Source organism: Mastigoproctus giganteus, chromosome 8 (assembly GCF_048544385.1).
Source record: "Mastigoproctus giganteus isolate SK-2022 chromosome 8, ASM4854438v1, whole genome shotgun sequence".
Classification (NCBI taxonomy): domain Eukaryota; kingdom Metazoa; phylum Arthropoda; class Arachnida; order Uropygi; family Thelyphonidae; genus Mastigoproctus; species Mastigoproctus giganteus.
Window position 1 is genome coordinate 38,377,538 of NC_143582.1, and position 24,382 is coordinate 38,401,919.

Consider the following 24,382-nt stretch of genomic DNA (forward strand, 5'->3'; position numbering starts at 1 on the left):
TGAAGACTTAGATGAGTCGTTTTCATGCCAGCAAATACGATCTCTTTGCAGCTGGTGAATCAAAAGGTGACAGCGACATTCAGTTTCCTCCTCTCTTAATGACATCGGTTTTTATCATGTCCTGCCACCTCATTCTTGGTCTCCTCCTTGGTCTTTTGTCCCTTAATTGTAAATAAAACATCCTTCTTGGCAAACGCCTCTTGACTATCCAAACCATTTCAAACGGGACCTTTCGCTCCTATTCTGGAGTTTTTCAACCTGAATTCTCTCCATAATCACATCATTTCTGATTTTGTCGAGTCTTGTCTTTCTGGCTATGCTTCTCACAAATCTCATTTCTACCCCCTGCATTCTGCTTTCATCCTTTTTTCTCATAGTCCAAGTTTTTCAGAAGCATATGTCACAATTGGTACGTAATAGGCCTGATACACTTTAGTGGTATGCTCCAGATCAGATCTCTTTCTGCCTATAGAAATCCCCCCCCCCCGCTTGTATCCATATACTTATTTCTTCGTATATAACTCCGTCTTTGTAATGGTGCTTCCTAGATCTTGAAGTTGTTAACCATTTTTAGCTGTTTCCCTTCCATTGTAATGTATCCGTCAAGCTCGCCACTCCTCTTTAGAACCATTACTTCATCTTCTCCTGACTGAAAACCAGTCCAAATTCAATGGCCATACTAGCCCATATATCAACTTGCCGTTGCACTTGTTCCCTGCTCTCTCCCATATGCAGAGGTCATCTACGAAGAGAATGACTTTCATCTGGTCTTGTCCAAGTCGTTCCGCCACTGTACATTGCACATCATTCAACGCAGCTATAAATAGTGGTGGTGACATGACGCCTCCTTGCCTCAAACCTGATGTTATTTCGAAACTCTCCGTCAATCCCATCACTGTTCTTACTTTGCTCACTGTATTGGTGAACACATTCTCAATTCTCTCCACAAGATGTTCCTCTATCCCGAAGTTTCTTAAAACCTCCCACACTTTCTTTCTCTTCGCGGCATCAAACGCTTTCTTTATGTCCAAAAATGCCATCCATAATTCTTTGTGTTCATAACATTTTTCCATCAGTTGCCTGATGCAGAAAATTAGATCTACTGTCGATCTGCCAGGCCCAAAGCCATACTGTTCCTCGGCAATCCTACTTTCAATCGTTCCTCTTATCTTCCGCTCTAACACTCTCTCACACAGATTACTCACATATGATCTCAGTGTGATGCCTCTGTATTATTTGAACAATTCTTCTGTTCTCCTTCTTGAACAACGGGATGATCAAACCTTCTTTCCAGTCCTTCTCATTTCTACCCTCTGCATTCTGCTTTCATCCTTTTTTCTCATAGTCGAAGTTTTTCAGAAGCATATGTCACAATTGGTACGTAATAGGCCTGATACACTTCGGCATCTGTCTCTCATCCCAGATCTTCCGGAACAGTCTGTATGTCCACCTATCCCTGCCTCACCTGTAGCCTTCAGCATCTCTCCGTTTATCTCATCTATACCAGCAGAATTACCTGTCTTCATGTATTTCCATGTCTGCACTACATCATTCCACGTCAAGTCTGTCTGGTCTCTCTCCGTATCTTTTCTTTCATCCCCTCTTTGCGGAGCACTTGTTCACATCTCGTGGAACACTAATGTTGCACGGAACACAGTTTGAGAAACGCTGTTATACAGCATCTCTTTATTACCGTCAATATCTTATCGTAAAGTTTCACTCCATTCTTCCAACCACAGTCTTCTCTCCTCGTTAACTATCCTCTTGGCTTCTCTCTTCACGATTTCATATATCTTTTTATTCTCATCGTTTCTGTTCTGGAAGTAGATCCTGAATGTATTATTCTTGTTTTTCACAGCCTCTCTTGTCTTCTCATTCCACCATGGGGTTTCTTTCCATCTCCTTCTATTACTTGTCCTTCCGCATACCTGCTATGTCAGTCCTACTATGCAGTCTTTGAAAGCTTCCCATTCTGATTCCACGCTGTTCACCACCGTCTTAGGTATAACCTTCCTGAACTCTTCTCTGACCATTGCCCGTTTTTCCTTTTCTTTCAACTTCCTCTCTTGTTATTTTGATGCCCTTCAATTTAGGGAATCTTAAAACCCCAACAATCAACCTGTGATCGCTACCTAGGGAGACACTCGGAATGACCTTTACGTCCACTAGCCTTCTGTGTCGCTCCTTATCCACGAGAATATAGTCTAGGAGGGTTTCCTGTTGACCGTCCCAACCATATCTTGTCACTTTGTGATTCTTTCTCTTCTTGAACCAGGTGTTTCCTATGACCAAGCTGTTCCGTAAGCAGAAATCCAATAGCCTGTCGCCATCATCATTCCTAGTTCCCTAACCATGTGGACCCATAACGTAGTCTAGTCCTTGTCTCCCCACTCCGACTTTGCGTTCAGGTCACCCATGATGACTATATCTCCACATGTGATGTTCTCTTCGAAATTGTCCTCAAACTCCAGCGTCTCCATTTCTTCGCAACCGGTTTTCAATGCGTAACATTGTACTCTCTTCAATGTTTCGTTGTCATTCATTTGCAGTTTAATTGACACGAGTCTGTCGCTGATATTATTCACCTCCAGTAGCCTTTCCTTAATCTTGTGATCTATAATGATGGCTACATCACCCCCAGACCAATATAGGTAATAGCCTCCTCGTAACTCTGTACACCCATTTCCTTTCCATTTTGATTCACTCAATCCAAGTAGGCTTATTTTTCTGTCCTTTAAGATGTCCACACACTTCACAATTTTTCCTGACAATGTCATAATATTGAGTGTGGCTAGTTTAATATATGTCGTCTCAGGCTTGTTGCTGTCACAGATAACACCAATAAGATTAGGTGTGTAGCGTCCGGGCTTATTAGTTTTGAGGCTTCTTTTTCTACTGAAGGCAATAAATTTAAACTGCCAATCTGCCAAACCTGTGGTAGCAGTAATCCAATGGTCAAGCTTCCTCGTGGTGTCGCAGTTCTGTCTATGTATATAAACTAAATCAACTTTAACCTCGGTATTGTACTCTTCAAATTTTAGATAACAAAATACTTCCTTTTTTTTTGGAAAGATTTATTTGAAAGTAGTAGTGAGCTATTCCCGAGAAAGCTATTCAGATTTGGCTTTCCAATTATTAAACGGATCTTAATTCTTGTGTGGTGACTCAGCTGCTACAGCACCGTCCTGGCATGGATAACTCGATGGCAAGATAGGACTAAAATCATTTCTAAAGGACTTTATTTTCGTGGTCCAAACCGCGTTCTGAACCACGAAAATATAGATGGATCAATAATCCTTGTGTTTTGCATCATTTTCACTTAGTTTTCTATTCTCCTATCTCCAATATTCAAAAGATTCGGCGTTACTAACATGGATGTACCATTTCGAAATCAGGCTGAAATTTAGAAGAACAAATTTCGCACAGCATTCTTAACTGAGTATATTTGCTGATGATTGAGAACTCGTTTTGCAAAGTTTGTGTCATTTCAATGATTCGTTTTTCGCCCTTGAGGAAGAAAACCATCTAATAATTACAAAATAGATTATTTTATCTATAATTTAGTGCTTAATTTAAATTATTTTAGTGTAAGTACATCTATAAACATCAGCTTATGTTAATTCGGACGTGGGAATAAAAGAAGTCGGATGGAGCCAAATCCACTTTCAAATTCTTACTTTCAAAGAGTGATTATTGAAGACAAACCTTTCGATCGAAATTTGTTGGATCCTGGAGAATTCCTCATCTCATTGAGGGCCCTGGAGAAGTGCTCATCAACCACCGAAGAAATGTCTCCCGTGTAATATGTGAAGAGGATACAGTTAGTGGATACGTAATGGATGCCGGCTGTATTCGTCATCTTTTCCAACCTATTGCGCTCTGGTAATTCGGTTGAGGCGCTACCCGTCGGCAACCCATCCACATTGTCTCTTAACTCGTGCATCTTATGAACGCTGCATTTCTGAAAGAAAACAATTTAAGAAGGTAGAAATTGCTCGAAGTCTGTAAGTTACTCGGAAATTGTAATAATACAATATTATTAACGCAACACTTTACTAGTGGGGGAGGGGGTAGTGAGTTATGGGAAAACACTCGCAGAATATCAATTCCTACGGAAGAACAGACCGGATGATTTTCGTTAGAATGCAAATACTTCTTCCCTGAAGACTGGGGCGTTATTTGTTAAAGTTCCGTATTCTCATCCAACGTTTGGGCTTTTCTTCAGAAGGAGATTAGAAGAATCTTCAGTGATAATCTTGATATCAGCAGGACCCAAAGTTGGGATGGCATTTTTCCACTTTTCCTTAAAACCTGTGTTTTGTTTCATTTTTGTAGTCTTTTATTCCACGGGTATTTTTCTGGCAGATTGGAACTTTTCCTCAAATCCATTCAGGCCCCATGAAGAACGTGACTTCTGTTTCGAGGGTTTAGTGTCAAATAACGTTAACTACAAAATCATTTTGTAGTTGATGTTTTTGTAATTAACGAAGAAAAAATCATTTGATGTTTTCTTGGTTTACCCAAAATGTGCTTACAGCTCAAGCTGACTTGTAAACTACTGAAGAAATACATTTCTACGACATCATATGCATCGTTATTTGTATAAAGTTATCTCAAAACAAAAATTGCAATTTTGTAGTTAAAATTGCAAAGTTTGTAGTTGTTTGACACTAAACCCTCGATTTATCGTTCTATTCTCGTATATTGGCTCTTTCTGAAATGATAGAGAGGGTCTGTAGTATTGAGGGTAGACCTTATATGGATTGCACGAATCATCCGTAAATCACAGATCACTCTTTTATACCTAAGAAATCTAAACCATCCTTGGAACACACCATCGAAGACAACTAGACGTAACTCAGATTTTTGGACTGAAATCTGAATCCTCAGAAAAAATCCTTCCTGTACGAGCCTGTTTTTAAATTTCATAAATTATTTTAACTCGTAAATTAATTTTTGGGGCCCGCTACAGTATTACGGCCCCCCTTCCCTGAAACGTTTGGGGTTTTGCGGGGTTATAACAGCTACACCCGGCATGTATATTATTAAGGGTGGCATTCGGTAAATCAATCTTTAAATCTCTTCTCGCACGTCTTAAGGAATTTCTTATTTTTTCTTAATTCCTACGAAAGTGCAACTTACCCTTAAGTCAAGAGACTGATCGGACACCGGTGTTGTAACTGCAACGCTGCTTTGTAGTCCCAGTCTTGCGGTTCTCACATCGGTACCGGTATACGATGCCGTAGGTAGAGAGTGCTGGCATGCGAAGTAAGTCTGATACATGACCCCTACAGAGCTTAAGTCTTGCACCTGTTACAGAGCATTTCGTCCTGCTACTAAACTTTCACATCGTCCCCTAAAACATTCGGGAAACTTTGTTGCGCTTACACGGACGCGTAAACGCACATCCCGACATGCGCAATTACGTCACTTGACTTATTTTAATTAAGTAGCTCCGCCTATTCCATGATCACTTCACTTCCACCAATCGGGTTAACCTTTAAAAAAAAAACTAATTCGCAAATAGGCAGAAACTCATTTTTAATACGGTAAACGGTAGCCAAACACTTAAATAGAGAATTGGAGTTCAAAGTTTACTGCTGCAAAAGTATTTATTAATTACCACCCACTGTAGAAGAATATAAAAGAATAGCCTTTTACCAGTGACGTCATTTCAATGGTGAAATCGTTGCTAAGCAACAGGAATACGTTGCTAGGAAACGGTCTGTATATTCCAGAAATTATCAACTTTTACGATTTTATACGAAATTCATTTCGATAGTGAAAGCGTTGCTAAGCAACAGGAATGTGTTGCTAGGAAACAGTGTATATTCCAGAAATCATCAACTTTTACGATTTTATATAATTGTCATTTCAGTAGTGCAACCGTTGCTAAGCAACAGGAATATGTTGCTAGGAAACGGTGTCTGTATATTTCGGAAATTATCAACTTTTACGATTTTATACGAAATTGTCATTTCGATAGTGAAAGCGTTGCTAAGCAACAGGAATGTGTTGCTAGGAAACGGTGTATGTATATTTCAGAAATTATCGACTTTCTTCTTTAATAAATTTCTAATAATGTAACTTAAATATTTGGTGTCAATTTTAAAATAGAATTTGGAATTATTTATTTTTGGAGATTTAAATTTATTGCGCAGAAAATATCAGTTAATTACTTTAGCGCATAAGCGATCTCGTCAGATAGAAACCAAGCTGAATGAATGCCAAAAATTCTTTTCATTCTAAGTGGCTTTTAAAGCATTTAGAGCAGAAAATATCAGACATTCCTTTCGACACATGCTTTCTAAAGGGAATCAATGAGTTCGTTCATTATTTGAAAATATCTACACGAGAACGCTGGTCATTCCTTCCTTCATTCCAATTCGTTGCGTGGTGCAACGAATTTCTAGTGTTAACCTGCAGATTTTTCTGCAGTCTTCTCTAGAGACAAAGGTCAACTTGGAGGATGAAAGTATGCGAGGTTTTTTCATCCAACCCCCACGTGACGTTTATTAATTAAGGCACGTGTCATTCAGCTATGTGTAGTCCTCCCCTTTTTTTTTTCAGTCTGCTAAAAGACTTTAAAGAAATGGCGTATTTTTGTACATTCTCGAAGTGAGTGTGATCAGTATTCTCGGCTGGGTTAGTGTCACTTATTAGAAAGTCCTTTTTAATATAACAAAATTCAAGTGAACATGGGGCAGACTCCTCATGACATGATAGGTATAGAGCATTATTGGCATACGGTTTAAACAGAATATACTTCTCCCTTTGGACCAGCGCTTTGTATTTAAAGCGTCTAGTACAATACAGAGGCAACTCGTGGTCCACTCCAATACGAGATCGATTCAAATCTAGTTCTCGCTGAAGATAAATCATGGAAATGGCCATAATATGTCTCTAGATGTGAGCTGGATGCAGTCCTCCGAAAATAGTCTACAATTACGTCTCTGAGAGGGAAAACAGGGATGGAAATCCCAGAGGTCACATGATAACTAATAAGAGGATCTTCAGAGTTTTGGGTGCATCATTTATATACCTTAGTTTTCTAATAAAAGTTAGGTATTGTAGTATAAAATCTTCTAAAATCGTCGATTCAAATTCACGATTAATTATGTCCTCTTTTAATATGAAACATTGATAAAACAGTGAAAGAAGTAAAGAAAAGATTGCGGGTGGTCTCGGCGCATTTATTAATTAACAGGCCCTAGACAAAATGCCCATTCAATAAGTCCCTACAGAGTAGACCCGAGGAAAAAAAATGTTTGAGACAATTTGAGGTCTCCATTTTTATTTTTTTCCCTAAAACTTAAAAAAAAAATTGTGGTACGTACGATGGAGTAAAGCAACACTTTGGATGCATCGAAATTCAGAAGATAATGTAATGTAGCAGAACTTGGGCTGAGGTCTGGCCAAAAATACTGGTCCTAGACAGTTTTCTTTTTGTGTCTAAGGGAATTCGATGTTGTTTAAAGACATGAGTCTGCTTTTAACTCTTTCGAAGCTAAAGGAATATTTTCTGAAAATTGTCGGTATTTTTCTAATAACTCCAGCAACGTCAAAGGCACACACGGACTCCGAAGGAAAACATATTCACCGGGTCAGCCCACTTGTCCTCCATTGGGGTTCTCTACAACGTCTGGGCTCGGGGTAGCCAATCCGCCTTCACCCGATGCTCCTGAATAAAACAAGACATAACAAACATCGCAAAAATTCTTTAAAGATATCAACCTGGTATTAAATTCATTAGACATTCGGTTGTTGTTCAAGGAATAAGAATCCAATTTGTATTTTGAAATGGGTAATATTCTTCTCGTGGTGTAATACCAAAGTGGTAACTATTTATATACTTCCAGCCTCTTTAATCCGGGCTGTGGCTCAAGCGGAGGAAGTAAGGTTTCCCTGTAAGTTATTCGGGGTTTTTCAGCCCGCACAACATGCCAATTGGCCCGTGAACGCAAACACTTGTACAAATACAATATTGCCTAAGACACTGAGCCGTAAACCACCAACAGCAATCTCTTCTACTTTCGTTCTTTCTCAGACTTCATCCTGTTTTGATTCTGGAATTTTACATACTGTGTGTGCGCGTGAAAGGGCGACACGAGAAAGAGAAGCAAAAGGTTGAGGCGAAGTTCGTGATAATAAAGAAAGCTTTATTATCGTTGTAAAGCAAGAAGAGACAGGGATGAGAATAGAAAGAGGGTAAGAATGGAATCAGACATTTGCGGTCACTTCAAAAGACACTTAAGAACAATACGTTGACCCACGAGAAGGTCCGTTCGTCTAATCCACCCCACGAGTACCAGAACGATCGAGGAAAGTTTATTTTCTTTCGGAAAGTCGTCGTAAATCACAGGTCAAGGCGTCATCATGCATGGCGTCGTTTATGAGCTCTTTAAAGCTCTTTAGCCCACCAGGTCGGAGAAATCCGTGAATGCGAACACGTCCAGTTACGAAGTCCCTTTCAAGGGCCGGGTTCTCCTTTCTTTTATTGCTGTCTGGTAGCTACGGTTAGTGTAGCCACCAACGAAGTCCGTTCGCGCACTTTCCTCATAGCTAGGATACTGCTGGACGGGAGGCCACCTTTCATTAGCTAAAAGTCATGTTTAAGTACGTTTGTCTAATTCTCCTTGCTCGCACATTACACGAAAATCGTTACAGAGATAATCGAAGGTATGTGGGGAATGTAGGTGGCTTAATTCCACTGCTCGCCGAATAATAAATACACACCGATTTTTCTTATCTTTATTTACATCTGTCACAAGTGCGTGTGTGCGCATGGATACTCGATGGTCATCAGCTAAAATAAGTAGTTACTTTAGCAAAACAGTTGTTAATGCTCACATTGAGCTTATACTTCAATACGAGACCCTTTTCGTTATACTGTTTGGGTATGGGACTATGAGAAATACGTAAAAGCCTGGACCATTAGGGAACAGTGTTGGGAAATGCAAGTTCCAAAATGGCGATGACGAAGTCTGGACTGATATCCTTAAGTGGATTAAGGAACACCCAAACTCGTCCATTCCTCCAAGACAATGGTTGGTGGTGGTCTGGCAGCTACGTTGTTCGTCTAATTTATACAGTACTTTTTATACATTCCCAAGCAGAAAATAAAATGGAATAATTTTCAATGAGTTTAAAATAAACAACAAAAAGAATTAACTAAGATATATTTTAAAAAAATCTAGATGTCCAGCCTGTTTCGTTGTATCGATTTGTTTCTTTTGGTCACTAGCAGTCGAATACTGTAGTCCAGAATACTGAATCAGCTCTAAGAATCGATTCATTTTAAAAAGTCGCATTACTTCACCCTGATGGTTAGCATACCGATTGCGATCCTATCCTTTCATAACATGTGGAAAAGCTCTGGGTACGAACCTCATCAAGAAGGGTAGGAACTTTTATGATACTTCGTTGACACCGCAGTCAAATTAGTTTTCTCATTCCCACTTGAACCAGCCGGTGAATTTAGTTCAACTCTTTGAACGTTCGTGTTATTTTTAGTTTTACCAAAAGTTTGTGCCACATCACAAATCTTCATATTCTAGTCCAGAAAGTCATCTTGAGAACATGATAGAAACGCGTAGCAAAATAACGAGCAGCGTTAACTGTTGGTTGAAGATAAAAACTGTTTTTCCCTTTTAAAAAGATAACCAAATTTTTACTTGGTATAGTTTTGAAAATTTCAAAACCAAGATCATTTTGGTGCTGCGAATGTAGTGCAATGCTAATGATTAGCCTTTTGTAGATGTAATTTATTTAAAAGTAGTGCAGTACCGGCTCAACCCAAGTTTTACTTGCTTTTAAACTCGTATTTAATCTTTAAAAAAACCTGAAAAGACCATTTCTCTTTTCTACGAACCACCATATAAAAAAACTTTATCTAGAATCGTATTTCTGCTTTGTATTGTCGTTTAAAAACGTTTTTTATTCCCTGAAATCTGTAGAAACTGCCCCACTTTTCCCCCATTGTATTCTCAGCCTTTTTTGGCTGACAGTGGTTAAATATTTTGGTATGTAGAAGTGGTTCACATCTCCTGCAGTCCTTCTCTGTGTATCTATTCTTGATAAAGTATTTCTTGAATGTTTCTGGGAAGGGAGGATCATTAGAACCGGGGGAAAGGAGGAAGTATTTAGTGATGGAAGATCTCATTTATGCTTGAAATTTGTGCTCCATTTAGCTTATGTTGCACGTAGCCACCCAAAAATATTCCATCATGGATTGTTTGCATACCTAACTTTGTAAGACATTCCAAGTTGTGTCAACTGACGTATCTAAAAGTTAAACATTTGTCAGAATGTGTTTTTTAACTAGCACATTCTGACTTTAATTTAAAAAAAAACCATCAGATGCTTTTTGTAATTAAAAGTATATTTTGACGTAGTTAAAAACTTAACTATTTAAATAATATTAACTATATATTAATTATTTGCAATGTAAACCTTCCTCACCACCATAGAAGTAGAAATAAAATGATGCCAATGGTAGTAATTATAAATTCTTTGTACCACTCCAGTGGACAACTACATTGCTCTTTAAAGTCTGACAACTGATACGTTTAGTCCTCTTTTGGGGCTCATCGGTGGGTGAGTAATAGTATTCGCCATATAGTGCAAGGAAGCCACAGGCTTTTGATGCACTGACAAAAAAAAGTAGATAATAAGATACAAATTATATGCTTCCCTCCTCACACAGGTAACTATCCACTTGACTTGTGAATTTGTTCAAATTGTCAGCCTCAACTATCTGCGAGGGCAACTTGTTACAGCAATCAACGACTCGCTGACTAAAAGAAATTCCTACAATCTAATCTAAACCTCAACCCCTGTAATTTGAATTTATGGCCCCTAGTTCTGGAATTGTTTAGAACATTGAGAATTCCACCTTCATTCATTTTACTCACCCCTCTCAGAGCCTTATAAACCTCAATCAGGTCACCTCTGAGGTGCCTGGTTGCCAAGCTCTGTAGCCCACATAATCGGAGTCTTTCTTTTTGCCGATCTCACAATGCGAGTTACCCATCTTTGGGCTATTTCAAGAAGCTCAGTCTTTTATTCAGATGAAGTCTCCATACTTGGACACAATATTCCAAATCTGGTCTTACGATTGCCTTGTACAGTGGGATTACGACCTCAATACTGTGAAACTGTGACTCGAACTGTGAAAGTGTAACTCTTACTTCTCCATTAGAGCATTGCTTTTTAGGGGTAGTACAATACTAGGCAACTAGTGGTGAAGAGCCTCTACAAAATGCGATTGCTGCACTAAAGTAGAAAACTTTGTTTTCTCAATGTACCACTTGCAGATGAGGCTATGCAAAAATCATGAATTATTTTACAATGACCAATAAATGCAAATAGCGTTTGTCTTTGTTTTCTTCTATGGGTTAAGTTTGGCTGCACGTACAAAGTATTTCACATATCTAAATGATTGCACTTCTGAATATGAAACAGAAAATCCCATATTTAAATTGATAGACAACACCTAATTAGGCGAATGGGATGACCAACAATATCGTAAACCATAAAACCAACCGTTGGCGCAAAAGAATGACCCCGATATTTTTACAGTTAAAAGATCTCTTTACTTCTGAGCTGGTTCCAATCCCTCCCTCCATAACGTATTATGGAGGAAGGGATTGGAACCCCATGAGATGTCTGTGTACAAGTTTTTAGAATTTAATAACAGTTGAAATACTAATTTGAAAATACAGTTCAAATAATTTAACGATTCTGTTGCGATTATTATAATAAGAGAATGCAGTAATTCGTGATTTATGTATTTAGTGAACTGATAACAAACAAACGAGCAAAAAAGCAACGACTTATGTACTAGAACATTTCGTTTCTGCGCATTTATTCCTCCACTCAGCGCATGGAAACAAACACGTCTAGTTCTCCAGCTGTAAAATGGCTAGCCTGTGCCATACCGACTGATGAAGGGTGCTTTTGTACGTGAGCAGTGAATCGTGGTTCAAGACCGTGTCATTATTAAATACGGCGATGTTCTTGTGTTCTATCTCGTGAACGCCTGTGACCTTATGTGATCATTCCAGAGCATAAACAAAGTTTTTAAAAGTAGAAAAAAATGGTATGTGTCCTTACAGGTTTAGGGTTTTTCATAAATGAAAAACTAGAATGAATGGAGAAATAGTGATTTCTATTGATCCGTTTTAATTAAATTTAGCAAGACTCAACAAACTGTTGAGCCTTCCTTCTATCCATCCACCAGGTGGATGGACAGACTGAAAAATAATTTCGGATTTCTGTTTGTGGTTTCAAAGAAATTTGGAGTGGCTTAAATCTTTTTTTTTTTTTTTAGAGTCAAATATTAAACTTTATAATTTTTTAAAATTATATAAGTTTTATATTTTTCAAGATTCAAATATGAAATTTTATATTTGAGTCTTCGAAAATCCATTCACTGGAAGTGTGGACGGACATGGTGAAGATAATAGGCGTGGATATTAATTTTAAAATAATAATAAATAATTTAAATTTTAAATAAATTGTAATAGATTTTAAATTAACCCACCTAAAAAATATTTTGGGTAAAATAAAAAAAACTTAATGAGTGGCAAATGCCAAATGTTTTCCAAAATTTATTTTTGAAAATAAATTTTTTAAATTATTTATGTTATGTATAAAAAGTACTTTATTTTAAAATAAAAAAGTTATTTTAATTTTCGTTTTTTTATTTTTTTTTTACTATATGACATTTCAAAACAATTTCCCCCAAAAGTATATGTTAAATATAATAATAAGAATAAAATACGAGAAAAAATTTAATTAATTTCAGAGTTGGAGAAAAAATAAATTTCTGAAATATATACTTAAACATTAAGAATATATTTATGTTATTCTTTTCTGTAATATGATCTTATCATTAAATACGTGTATTTTTAAAAGGTAGACGTATTTCGAATCGAAAGGTCATTATTTATGTTTGATCTCGACAGATGGCAGCACGTGTAAATAGTATTTATCACTGTTATATTGCACAAGGATGGAAAACATTTTGTTTGTTGGTGCCAAATTAATGAATATTTTAACTAATTATTGCAATAATGAGTTAAAAGTAATAATAAATATTTATTACATTAGCACTAAGGGGAATATTTGCTTTTGTATATTCTTTGGCATTTGATTTCCAATTAATTTGTGTGAAACAAAAAAAACGTATCTTTTATGGGCACCATTACGAAAAAGTGTCTTTAAGTGAACAAAAAGACAATTTTATCATTAAATGAAATTTTATTTTTCAAAAAGGATCCGAAATTTTTACTTTTCGCACACGTTACAAAAAAAATTTAAATGATCGGCTGACTCGATTTGATTGTTACATATGACACCAGATGGCAGCACGCGAGTCAGTTGACATTGCTGCTGTACAGTTACACACAAGGGATATACGTTGGCGCTGTATACCCTCTCACGTTTATTATTTTTAATAAGAGTGGTAAGCTTATTGAAAAGAATGTGTAGCTTTTACCGATTAGCAAAGGGCCCCCTTTTTTTTTTTTGAGTAAGTGATCCTCACCCAAATAAGGCTTGACTGTGGTTTTGAAGGGATACTCCGGGTTTATTTTGAACTGTGGCTGCTCAATAGACCCATTACAGCCGAAATGATGGTCTGCTGTGTCAAACTCCAGAGTCTTTGCGCTCATAGCAAGAAAAACGTGATCCTTTGAGCAATAACAAGAGTGCTGTTTCACTGGGGCACCATGCGCCCTATACCTCTCGATCTCGCTTGACAAAATCGAAGAACAACTTGGTTAGAGAGAATTTCCACATTCTTAAATTAATTTATACTCTGTCCAGAATTCACGGTCTCTCCCAATAACTTTTGATCGTTCCATGCAAGTGATATTTTTACCAAAAAGTTCAAGTCTGTCGTCATCCACTTTGACGTGTGCCTTGAGCAGCAGGCCTTCAATGATTTGCCTATAAAAAGATCTGTTGCTTCTTAACATTCACACCTGTTGAATTGATTACTAACCCCACTCATCAGAGTTACCTTGTTTGCATTTGTTTCTTTTCTACATACGTACTATATAATCACCAGTGAGGATCGTTAATCTTAGAACTTTATCTCTTACTCAAAAAGAGTTAATTATACATATTTATATGGTCAGCATTCAGATCTAGTAGTGCCCAAATATAATGGGTCGAATTAGGAGTTCTTGACTCAAAACATTTTAGAATTTACTAAAAATTTAGAATTAAATAAAGATTTAGGTGAAACTTTCGTGGCATATTGTGAGGCGCAAGCGAGATTTTCAAATTCTCTAAAAGTAAAACGCTGGCAGCGAACAGTTGTGAGCGATCCTGCCATCTTCCCACCCAGGTGTCCATTAATATCCATTTACCACGCATCTTTTCACACGACTCCATCCCCCGAACCATCATTCCCTCCATCAGTTCGTACCTGTATTGATTTTGTAAAACTTCGAGGCTCGACTTCCTCCTTCACAACTGATGGATTTGCATTTTTATCTACTCGAAAGCACCCCAGAGCGGAACGTGGGACATCAATTGCCGGATCTTTCGTGCAGCTGCAGCAGTTTTGTTTCCATGGTTTGGACAACTGTTTCGTTTCTCCTGGTGCGTGGGCGAAGGTGGGAGAGGAAAACACGTCGTAAATTATTTAAATAAATCATCAACACGAACCCTTTGACTTAGATCAGCTCTCGACAACTCTTTTTCTAAGGGAAATTGAATTTCTTAATTTAACAGCAACAATTAAAAATTAATTTTATCGAGTTTAAGTGTAAACATCTTTAAAGCCAGAAGAAGAAAACACAGAATCACGTTGATAAAGTAATGCCTAATATCTAGACTACAATGGAAGAAGTTATTCTGAAGGCGACCTAGGGCCGGCTCGAGATATTGGAGTACTGGAAAATTCCCCGGCCATCAAAATGTTAAGCACATCTTCCTGTTTATTTAATTGTACGTAGTGTATATATCAAAGGAGATTGTGGTCTTTGCACATATCAAAATGCTTCGAATCGGCAGTCTGGAAGAGGGCCATAAAGAAATGTGGGTTGGGGAGGCATAGTTAGTCTCAAGAGGGCAATGTAGGCTTTTCTGAGGATTTCCAGGCTTTTCATCCACGTAAACGCAAACCTTTAAATATATCCTTTGTAGGAACATAAAGATCCCGTCGATGACACGAGGAATTTTTTATGGGCCTTTTACACAACCTGGCTGAGTTAGTTGGTCCAGGCGAGGGTAGCATGGTTTTTTCTCCCGGAAACTGATTTTTCTTCCAGCAAACAGACAATCGACCACAGAACAAACACCATTTACAGATATTATACACAGAGCAATATGGTCTTAGTCGCTGATGCTCCTGAAACCCTACAACAACCCTCCTGGCACTTTGCCGTCCCGGGGTGGTTTCCTTTTCTGGAATAAACAGATAATAATGTACGCATGTCTGTGCATGTCACTAGATCTGAGCGTGTATAGGAGTCAGTACTCCGTGCCATTTTAGCTTATTCTGGGTGAAACTAAAAAGTTATTTCAACAATTTTTACAGCGCTAGTTTGATTGCATTACTAAAATGTGGTGATCGCGTGGTCTTACCCAAGAGCAGATTCAAAAATGTCTAGAGGAATTAGAAAAGCTATCTGAAATTCAGTCTGGAATGAGAGTGTAGATGAATTTAGAGAGGAAGAAAGTGACGAATAGTTCCTAATGAAAGAGAAGAGGAATCCAGGTGAAAATGATACTTCTGATCCTTGTACATCTAGTGATACTGTAGATTATAATACACGACATGATGATAATCGTAAAAACTGTCTGTCAGTGGACAGCAAACATATTTAAAAATCTGGACTCATACCATAGGGGAAGTTATCAAATCTGGTGGTCCTTCAGCTGGACGTGCGCTACAAAGGAACATTATTCACAATAACCATGGGCCAACTCTTTATGCAAGATGAAATGTGTGTATGGATCCCGTGGTAAGATAACTGAAGGATAATAATTGGTTTACGTCCATTGAAGAACTTGATGCTTTTATTGCTTGTACTTTTAGTTCGGAGCATATTGCTGCTAGAAATTTACAACTGGATGGTTTGTGGTCAACTGTATGAGGGCTTCAATTTTTTCATGATAGAATGTCACGTAACAACATTCACGAAATTAAGCAGCTCATAAGATTCGACATACGTTCTTCAAGGAAGGGGGTGTCTAGGAAATGATAATTTGCTTTAGCTTCAGAAATATGGTGCAAATTTATTTCCAACTGCAAAGCTCTCTATATACCTGGAGCGAACAGATGAGCAGCTATTTCCAATAAAGCTAGATGCAGATTCACCCAGCATATGGCCAAAAATCCAGACAAATTTGGTATAAAGATTTGGTTGGAGGCTGAAAACTTCAAAATATCTTCTGAATGGCTTTCCTTCTTTGGGGAAAGACTATATGCACCCAACTAGTCAACCACTTTCTGAATATGTAGTCCTAAAACTAATGGAAACATTTCTGCATCGAGGTAAAAATGTAACTACTGATGACTTCTCTACCAGTTTTGAATCGTGCTCGTAAAGACGTTCCAACGTCCATAAAAAAGAAGGCTGAATTATATTCCACTTCAGTTTTCAAACTTGGTGATTGCACTGCGACGAGCGCAAATGTTGCAATAAGTAATGGTACAAAGAAGTCTGACAAAGTACGAGATTGATGTTTTAGATCAAATGGTTAAAAAATATTCAACAAAAGCAGGTTGAGGTAGATGGCCGGTTTATATCAGTATCTTCATTTGCGTGATCTCTAAAGATGCAAACGAAAGAAGCATCCTTCATAAGCTTTGATTCATACAGTTTGATTTTAAATTACTCTCATAAATTTGATTCTAGTTGCAGAGTTCATTCGTTTCGATTTCATAAATTTTATTGAGATATTTTCTCTCGGAATCGATTGAAACTTCTTGATTTAATTTTTAGATAGAGAATTTTCAAAATGAGTTTATAAATAGCAGCAGAGTCCCTTGATGAGAAGAGTAATGGTCATTAAAAAGAGTAAATAGAATAAAAAAACTGTATAAAGGAGGCATCCAGAGTAAATAAATTTAAGCGAATAATAGAAAATGAAAACTCGTGCTGACGTAAGCCAGCCAGTTAACTATTTGTTGTATTCTCCCTCAATAAGTCCAAGTTTGTTAATGAGAAGTGTGCATTTAGAAAGACCATTGTCATTAAGAAAGATGACTTTTTTTTTTTGGAATCCCACAAGCAGCAAACAGAAGAGACACGCGCAGCCACATTTCACCGGTATTTAATACACAACGTGTATTCTGTTTGGTAGGAGCGCAGGGACCATTGAACGATACGCCAGCTGCGGAGTCTCCTAAATCTCACGAGAATAGAGCATGCGGAGAGACGCTGCTGGATTAAGTAAGAGGCCTAACACAGTTATCACACGTGGAGAACTGCAACAGGGCACAAACATGCTAACATTTGCATTGAGTTCCACAGGAAAATACAGACCTGGAATTCCAAAGGCATATGTTAACCATTAGAGGCCAACATTTTCTTTTTTCCAGAGAGCGAGAGAGAGAAATAAATAAAGAAAAAAAACTTTGAAACTATCAGAGAGAAATTTGAATTTATTATTTCCTCCTATGCAGCTGGTAGAGTTTAGGGTAATCATTGGATGCATCACGAAAACCGGTGAAGATTGGCATCGGAATGCCTCTCGCTGCCGAAGTTGCCAATTTCTTATTATACACACGCATCATGGACTACCCCAGTGTAGCGAACTGCCTACAACCATGGTACCCTACTAACCATTTGTTTCTGGTAATGGAGATTTTCTGTATTCTCTTTCACGGTGAAAATAATAGATTTTAAAAAAACGACCATTTGCCGATACTATTTTCTCTCCATTCTCTGGAAAGATTGCATCGGTTTTGTTTACTCTTAACACGTATTGCAGCGCAGAATCATGGATTGAGAACCTCTCCATCTCTGGTATATATACGCAGCAAACTACAACAGAATCGTAATATGGCGTGTTGCAAATACTGCAGATGTTTGATTGATCGAGAATCTTAACTTTGTAAACTCCCTTTATGTATTAAGTTTGGATATGGATTCATCCCGGCAGAAATCCACTGATAATACTAAAATGCTTTTCCTCTTTTTATTTCCTTAAGAAAGATTGCACTTTTCGAGTGAAAATATCTTTTAAGGAAGTAGATTCTTACTCAGATATACTTCGATTCTCATCCATTTAATTTATTCTACAGATTTCGGTTAAGATGTACTTTCGAAGTGGTTGCATTTACTGCTGTAAATAACATGTTAAATCGGCTGCAGTTCAAACTAGGATTGTGAAAAAAACTTTTAGAAACTTCATAGAAAATGGAAATTATCTGAAGAAATTTATCCACGAAAGGATTCTCCTTCCAGGCTTGGGAACTTTTAATTCCACCACCAACTTCGAAAACGAAGAACTAATAAGCCCATCGGGATTTCAGCTAAGATTGGTTGCCCTTTCTAAATCGAAAGCTGGAGAGAAACGTGCAATGGGAAGTCAACCCATAATGGAAATCGTATTTCCCGAAAAAAAGCAGAACCAAAAGAAATGAAAAGAAAAATGCGGTACCAACAAGATCAAATAGGACTCATTCATCCAATGGAACTATCAAGATTTACACAAAAATATTAACATTCATTTTTTCCAACAAACTATGAAGTGTGGTTAAAAAATATTGACAAAAATTAAGGTATCATGAGTGTTTATTTTAGTTCAGTCTGGTGGAAAAATTGGGACCTTTCAGTTCACCACAGAGCTTAGGAAAGAAAAAAAGGTTACAAGAGGAAACATCTGCACTACGAAAGGGTCTTTGTTCAGGAGCAAGGTTCGAAGGACCCAACGCGATTCGTTGGGTCTTTCTTTTTAAATATCTGCAGTTTTCAATAATAATCCTGTGTAGTAAAATTTGCCTGTTTCGACTACCCTCTCATCCCTTGTAAGTATGCACTCAGCATGTCTAAAGGAGATATACCTCAAGAGTCCACAAAGCTGTCCGTGTCTTCTTTACAAGACGTACAATCTAACTGAACCAAGAGTTAAAAAAAATATGATCTAGATGTCCTCTTTGGGAAGCTACTCGAATCACTTTGTCTATTATAAGACTTTAATGGGCATAACTCAGTTTGGAGAGACCCTGATATAAGCAAAGGGGTTCAAATACCATCAATTTACCTGCCCTCGCTGTAGCACAGTGGATATAATCTCCTTCCTCCCACACCGAATAGAAGAGACCCGAGTTCAAATTCTCTCATTGACACGAGAAATGGTTTGGGCCTTTTTTCACAACGTGGTTGAGTTAGTCGGTCTCAGGTCAGGGTTGCTTGATTTTTCCTGAAAACTCGGAGAAACCGTTTTTGTCCAGTAAACGGTAAACTTTATCTACATCCACCCTAACTGACTGATCCATCAATATAGTCCCTGCACTCTTCTCAATATTTTAACTTGGAAAACTGCAATATATTTCAAAAAGTGATTTATTTTCCCCCCCATGACCGCTATTTTAATCAAAACTACTGTTCTAATAGAAACCAAGATGGAAATTTGAAAAAACAAACTGGGAAAAGTAAGGAAAGTTGTAAGATTCTCTTGGACGAACTGCTTGAAAAAATGCGAGGTAGTCACCGAAAAGCTATTAAACGTGGAAAAGCAAACTCTTTTGTTTTCCACACTTTGGAGAAGGGCTGGAAGTCCGCTGTTAGATAAAATTCCAGGCTGAACGAAGAGAAAATATTATTATACAGAAAATCTCTACAAGGACCAAACCATTCCAGCCAGTGACGTCTGATTGCTTTTGACAAGACACTTTAACCAGAATTACTGTTCAACTCCCAAAATTTGGAAAAAACTTTTATACTTACCTCTCGGGCCCCCAACCATATTTGTACTTCTCTCCCCCTCTAACAAGCCGTGTTAACTTTTTGTGGTGTACAACGCGGGAAAGATCTCCTTCGAAAATTGAAAAATGTCCTTTTTCTACTTTTGTCATCACCGTTCAATAATTCTTTATTCGGAAGTTGTTTTCATGGATTGCTAAGTGACTGTAGTAATGGCGGCTGTTTGTCACGAGCCTGTCCCTCATTTTCACTAAATCTACGATGTGGGGGTGGCTGGAGTCTTGTCTCTGAAGAACAATAAGTGGCGCTCTTCCCGAGCGTGGTCTGAGAAATGTTGCCTAAGAAACATTTAAAAGAGATTTAAGAGAGAATAAAAGAATTTTAAGGTCAGCTGACACTACATTACTGGCGTTGATGAATAAAAGGAACATTAGTCACGGTAAAATATTAAAACGAATGCGGTCTCACCACGGATTAAATTACGCATTTGTAATGGATTGCTATTTAGAATTCACGAAAACTTGGAGTGGAATGGCGCGAAGGATTTTATGTGGGCAGATTCCAAAGACGCGCGTCCCACCATAATGAAGTGATGTGGCTGAATGTAAAATCTTGTGGTGAAGAACGCGAACATCGTGCTTTAAATAAACAATTACACGAGTCTCTTGCGAAGACATGTTCTAACATGATTTCATCATCAATACACATGCAACAATTGGATTGGATTACCAGAGGAGGAGGAGGAGGAAATTGGTCAGTAATAAATGCTCTTTCTTTAGAACAAAGAATGAAAATGCTCTACTCGTTATCCAGATATTCTTAACTCATTTTTTTTGACTACTTTCTGTTGAGGATTGTAAGAAAACAATTAAACAAAAATTAATGATTTTTATTAGTCCTAAAACAACTCATTTCAATTCGTTTGTTTATGACCACTGATTTTATTGTTGACCAAATTGTCCTCGATCTTGAAGTATCATAACACATTGAGATCTTCGGTTGGTACTCGGATTTGAATATGGACAATTTCACAACTATTTCTCTTTAATCTTCCATGATTTATGTAAGCGAGGAGGAATCCAGCTCTTGACCACTTGGAAATGTTTCCATCTAGCTTCTCGCCGGTTAGCCCTCGACAAATAAAAAGTTAGACTTATTTGGAAATTCCAAAGGATCCATTTTTCACCATGACCATGTTTAAGAGAATTTTTGAAAAGGAGATACCATAATCGAAATCTGACAAATATATGGTTGGATTTCCGGTCATCAGTACCTTTTTAGATCATATCGCGCTGGGGTATTGTGTGTTCACTGGTCGATTTGTATTTGGAGGGAGGGATGAAAGATTCTAAACAGCTTACGTGGGAGAAAAAACCAAAGAAAGGAAAATGTCAGTAATAACGTTGAATCTTAAAACTTCTGAGATGGGAAAAGAAAAAAAACTTTGCAAATTTCAAAACTTGGAAAGAACTTAAGTTTGACGATAAGGCCACAAGGCGCTAGCATATTGTGTTTTGTAGTCGGTGCGCTTGTTGGGATGAAAAACCATTCACCCGAGACCAACTACCTTAGCTACTGTGCATTCAAGATGCAAGAAGAAATTAAGTGGGGGAAACCACGAAACGAAACAAGCACTACTACTTCTGAAAAGTGATTTCCTTTCTTTAATCCATTTTGGTTGGGCACAGTAATGCACTGTATTCTTGGAAAGTTCGGGTGTATTTTCCACATGCTGACGCAGAGTAATTTTGATAAAATTAGCCTCTGCTGGTTGCTGGATCATGAGAACATCCGAGATGAAAAAAGATTAAAAACCCCAGAGGCGAGGGGGTAAAAAAAAAAAAAAGGAAAAAGGCTTCGCAGTTGTACGGAGTTTATTTTAAGAAATACCATTAGGGTTATTAAGAGACACATTTAATGGAGCTTTGCTCTGTCTCCATTACTAATGCACATTGGGGTTCATTTATCAAGCACTCAAGTCGTTTATCTTCGCCTGTTAAGTATCTCATTTGCCCTCACATTATTAGGACTATAATGAAAATTAAAGATACGATATTAGTAGGTCTATGGTCCTTCGTATTGGGATGATGGTAATTTGCATTGCGAAGAAAGAAAACACTTAGAGGGAGAGGCCGTAAAAGGAGGAATGGTTGGAGGGAGGGTGCAGGAGGGGTCGCAAGCATCTGTATGCGGCAGTAATTAGTGCGTTCAAAAACATGGCTTCTATGCAGTTGGCTCGGCTGGATGGGGCGTCCTTCTCGGGTCGATTCTGTTTGGACATTAGCGAGCTACTAATCCCACACTCTTTTCCAGCGCACAAGAAAAACAGCTGTAGCTTCGGGTCACGTGATCCATTCCTTTACTGGAAATTATCGCCTTGTTCGAAGCCAATACAATCAACACATAATGAGATATTAATGATCTCTGGTCCGCGAAAAAAAAATAAAAAAATAAAGGAGGCGGCATGATTTTGATGGATGACACTCGTGCAAGAGTAAGGAAACGGGATAGATAGATAGATAGATAGATAAGGCGGACTTACCCGGATTTTCTATTTATTTACAATTTTGCGTGGTTTATGTCTGCGAAAGTCTTCGGTTGCAAGAGATTGTAGGGAGTGGAGTACAACCTTTTCCACTGATTAAGCATGCGCAACGCTGTTTGGGAGTGCATTTTAGGAAGAGTAGGGTGCAGAGTACGGTCCCTTTAAGGAACCAACTACCTATCTGCACTAGGAGTATTTTAAATGTTGAGGATTTTGCAAGTTCTTTTTCTAATGGGCAGATAACCCATCTTTATATATTTGATTCTTAACTTATCCATTCAGATTTGAATAAATCATTGACGTCACCTGTATTATACTGATGGAAGTTTAGAACCACTCAGAATAACTAGTATTAGATAGTCTGCATAAATTGCTCTGTCAGAGAGCAGTCTTGAACTGCACAGTGGTTCAAGTGACTCCTAAATATGGCGACTCGAAGCTAAGTGGTTAAAGAGATTCTACCACAGAACTCTTCGAACTGTAATCAAGAGTTCTGGCTTGAAAGAGATGTTTTTTTACTTAAAAAGGGGAAAATTTTCTTCTTTGGCAGAAGGGCTGTTTGTTGGTTTCTAACATTTTTAAATGTTCAATTTTCAAAGATCAAATGTAAAAAAATTACTCCAAAATGACTACCGAAAGGAATGAATAATTCGTAAATAAAATTAACTTCTTTTACTGAAACCAGCCACTTGAGAGACTTTCCAAAAATAAGTTCTTTTAAACAATTTATTAATAAAAGTAATCTATTATCAAAGAAAAGACCATAGCTAAGTGGTCAAATGTGATGGTACAGTATGCGTTTCAATTGCTTGTTTTCTGTGGTCGATTTTCTGCTTGTTGGAAGAAAAACCAGAGTTTCCGGCAGAAAAACCTGCTACCCTCGCCTGAGACCGAATAACTCAGCCACTTTGTGAAAAAGGTCCATTAAAATTTCTCACATCATTGATGTGATTCGAACTTGGGGCTTTTCCACCTGGTGTGGGGAGGCAGTGCTGTTCTTTAATCTCTATCTTGTGAACCCTTCTAATCCTATCGATTAGAAGAGTTCCAGGCCGCTCTGGAAATTTTATTTTTACTAAAAGTGGCCAAAAACAATTTAAGAATGAATAAGTTATTGGTTGGACGTATAAGGCTAATTCGATTTTGAAAGAAAGATCAAGAAATTTCCATTCTCGGGTTGATACCCATTTCTTGTTACTAGAAAAGGAAGAAAGGCATCAGAGACAAGAGAAAAAAAGAGCGTGTACTCTTAATGGAACATCATTACATCGTAAATATTATTAACATTTATATTAGAAGATCCAAAATTATACACTGAGTGGATCAAAGACTTTCATTTGGGTGGAAATCTAGCGTTAGCATGTCTTATCGTTTTGTCCTTTGTATTGCTGTAGTAGAGTGTGGAGCTGTCCCCACCTATCTTTGGCAAAGCTTAAATGATTTGTGTCGATTCGAGCCCTTCTGTTTAAAAGCGAGGGCTTTGTGTTGCTGTGGTAAAGAATTTACTCCCATCAGCCACTGCATTGCCCCGTGAATATGTAGACTGAGTTATAGGAAACATCCGAATTGTAAAATCCACTTGATTTACTTAAAGGGAAACAAAATTGTTTCTGGATATCAGCCTATGTTGTGTAATCAATCTGCAAACCATTGTATGTCCCGTGTTTCATTATCTGTTAAAACGTACGCCCTCGAGCTGATTGGTTGTTTTCTACAAGTCAACTGAGACTTAAGTTTTCGAAAGCTTTTTGAATTGATCAGTTCTGGCCATTTGAATGTAGATGGCCTGGAAATCTAATATTAAAGTCTAATTTTGTGGGCCTACTCGTATATTACGTCCTTTGAACAGGCTGGCGAATAAATCCACAAAATTCGATTTTCCATAGACCGTGATGCAAAAATAAGTCTGATTTTTAAGTGAATTCGAAGAGAATTGTGGTAAATT